Below are 3,568 nucleotides of genomic sequence, written 5' to 3' on the forward strand. Positions count from 1 at the left end.
TTCATGATTTTCCACATTCGCTTTAACAGAAAGTCACCCTGCTACATTCCTCGTTGTGGTGGTGCTGTATTATATAGCGTGAGTGGCATTTGCGAAGCCTGTTATGAGTTAAGATGGTACCTCGTGGCTAGTGCAATCCTGTTTTCAGTGGAAAGTTAGAATGAGGAAAAATAATGACTGTCTTGAGGTAAAAGGATCGTACTGGCTCTCTTTTGAAAGTCAAAAGTATGAAGAGATACCATTTCTTCCCTTGGGGAGATGGAGTCTAATGGGTGGCCAAAAGTACAGACAGCTACTGATTTTGCAAGAAGAAAGTTTATTTCCACTTCTCTAGTAAGTTTACATGAAAAAATTAGGTGCATATTTGTTGGCTTGGGACAGGCCTCTGAATGTGCTAAAAGCTCTTGGAATTATTATCAGACATCTTTCTATGCCTTCAAGTCTGGCTCAGTCCAGCTGAGGTCCTCAGGTTTCCCTCACCTCATCATTATAAAAACTTGTCCACATCTTTCCACTCTTTCCCTACTCCTTCCCTACCCCTCCAAACAACTCACATGCAGGTAGGTCCCCATCAGCTTTGTCCTTCTCCTCCCCACCATGATGGTGGAACTCGAGTATGTTCCCTAAGAGGTATGTCTGGTGGAGCTGATGAGTTAGGAAACCAGTGAGCCTGTCTCCATCCTGTCCCCCCTCCCACCCATTCTGAACTGCTTGGCTCCCAACCCCTCTCCCACAAGGCAGTGCTGTGCTCCACCACTGCCAAGCTCCCGACCGCCTGGGACTTGACATTTGTTCTTGTTTTCTCCTGTCTCCCCTAATGGGTATAGCACTACTAAGCGAAGAGGAATGCACAGAACAAGAGAGTTCAAAGTAATTGAGTCTACATTCATTCAGAAAGCCTGGATCCTTGCCCGCTCAGAACCTGCAGCATTTACATAGTTTCAGAAAGTTTAACCCTTTTTCATTGCACCTGGTAATGCTCTTTCGAGTGCAGAGCACTGTGCTTCTCTTGAGTGGCCAAAGATGCTGAAAGGTGCCTTTCACATATCCAGCTCTAGGAGGTCAACACTCAACATTTTATTTCTCCTTTTTTGCTCTGCAGGACAGTAACCAAAGACCTTGAGTTGTCATTTTTATAAGATGCTCAGGGAACTGTGTTGCAGAGGAATGATCACTTACCGTAACTCCTGAAGGCATCTGCCAAAAGTCTTATTTACTTACACAAACAGAACTGTGCTGGGTTTAAAAGAGCTTACTTGGTTTTCTGCTGCAAATCTGTCTGTTAGGGTGTAAACTCACTTCTAACTCCGTCTGGAGAATCAGTGAAGAAACAGAAACGTTCCAAAGTGATTACAACTGTAAACTCTTTGTGGTTTGTTTTTTTCTGATGATTAATTCTGAACAAACTCTCATTTCATTTAGGAGGTTATCTTAGTTGGCAGCTTATTACTGACTTTAAATTTGTAAATAAAAATGATTTGTTCAAAGTATAAAATCTAATAACAACAGAAATTCTTAAAATGGGCTATCAATTTTTCTGTCTGGATCTAAACATGCATCATAAGACTATGTAAGCTAAATAGTGCAGCACTGTGTAGGTCAGATGAGCAGCGAACCTCAGCAGGAACAGGAGTCGATCTGACTTGCCTGTTTAATTGTTAGTAGAAATGCTAAAATAAAAAATCACCCTTTAAAAATTATATAGTCTTTAGTAATCTTCCATTGACTGTTGCTTGACAAAAGACTGTAGGACGAGGCCCATTATTAGCACAAAAACATGGCGATTGGATTGGCTTTATTTACCTCTAGTTCAGATGTAATTATATCCTTTTTTAAAAAATCAAACACATTCAGATTTACTTCTGAAAATGTTTTAAGTATACACAGAGCTTTTCTCAGTGATACCGTTCTAATTAACCTGCCAAAGCATTTGCCAGAGCAGACTCTTTATAAATGTACATATACAAAACAAAGCAAAACAAAAAACCAATTTTGAAATTATCTGTTTATCATTCATTTAATCAGATGGAGGTAAAACATATAATTACAAGTGTGCGAGTCTCAGAAACATTTCAGTTACTACAGCCATACAATTTACATAAATGTCTGAAAGTTACTAGTATATGCGCCACATCAGATGCTGCCTAGCCCTATATTGTGCCTGATCTAGAAGAATTACAGCTGAATGAATTTCCAGACAGCATAGTACAGCATTATTAATGTTGCATTTTTAAGGCTGTTACAGAGCAGTTTATACTAAACTTGCCATTTCAGAGGGTCAAAAATGTAGTTCAAAGCCTCACTGGGTTGAAACAGGGTACATGAAGGGCATTCAGAAAACGCAGTTTGAAGCATAACCCTAAACTAGGGTTATGTGGAGGGTGTTCACACAAAAACAAAACATGGTTTTAAAATATTTTGGTTGAAACAACTATTTCTAGGCTAGCATGGGGAAAGAAATGCCAGCAATGAATCTTCAGAGAAGGGCACTGAAGTTGCACATTGTATAAATGTGAATATGTGTTAGTGTTGGATGGAAATTAGCCTGCATGGCTTTAAACGCTATGCCGACAGGAGTAGCCGGATCTATGTTAGTAATAACAAGCATCAAGCGGCCACATATTGCTAAACAGACAGTTTGTGTAAAGAAATGTTATGCTGAACTCTTTCCTGGTTCTGTAATTAGCTTTCTGCATGCAGGCTCTGAAACATCCTACTTGCTGTAGACTGGGAAGCAAAGGGAGGAGTGCCGGGTTGACCAGAAAAAATGTTTTTTTTATGTTTAAGAAAAAGAGTCTATCTGTAAATGATAGCGGACAAATGTGGGGAGGGGGATGTTGCCAACATTACTGTGGATTCACAGACTCCCTGCAAACTGAGAGCACAGGGCTGGCAGGGCCAGGAGAAAGGTGGAAAGTTTGGGTTTTTTCCAAGGCTCCAATACGTGCTGTACTTTTCCCATATGATGTGAGCCCTTTGGTGTTGCACACCCTTCGGTGTCCCTCCTTTTTCCCCTACTTCAGTGAAACATGCAGGAGCTTAGCTCACCGTCCTGTGTCTATGGGGAAATATGCTTTGCATCGAAAGCACACCTCAAAACAAGTAAATAGAAACCTGTCTCATCCGAGGGGGAAAGAAGAGAAGAGACAACAGTCACTCCCTCTTTCCTCTCCCCTTTTTCCTTCTCCTCTGAGCTATTTCTGTAACAGCATTTTCACAGCGTATAGGGGAGATGTATATTGCAGCGCTGAAATTTATTAGCAGCGGGTTTTGAGTACGAGTTGCCTTCGGGACAAAAAATAGTAAATTTGAATGACTGCCTTTAAAACCCTTTTGAAGATGAAAGGTAGGGGAGACGGTTGTTTTAAAATGCCTACATTAGCAGCGCTTCTTTAAAAGACTATAAATAATGCTAAAGCACGAGAGGGGCCTCGGCAGATCGCCGCACTTGTTGAAAACCCTCTTCCACTCCGCTGCCAGCACCGCGCCCGGGCGCCCCTGCCTGCGCCCCGCCGCTGCCTGAAGCGACCGGACCCTGCGCCGGGCACCTCTCCCCGGCGCGCTGGGC

The sequence above is a fragment of the Athene cunicularia genome, assembly GCF_003259725.1.
Source record: "Athene cunicularia isolate RWA chromosome 1 unlocalized genomic scaffold, athCun1 chr1_part1, whole genome shotgun sequence".
In the NCBI taxonomy this organism is placed as follows: Eukaryota; Metazoa; Chordata; class Aves; order Strigiformes; family Strigidae; genus Athene; species Athene cunicularia.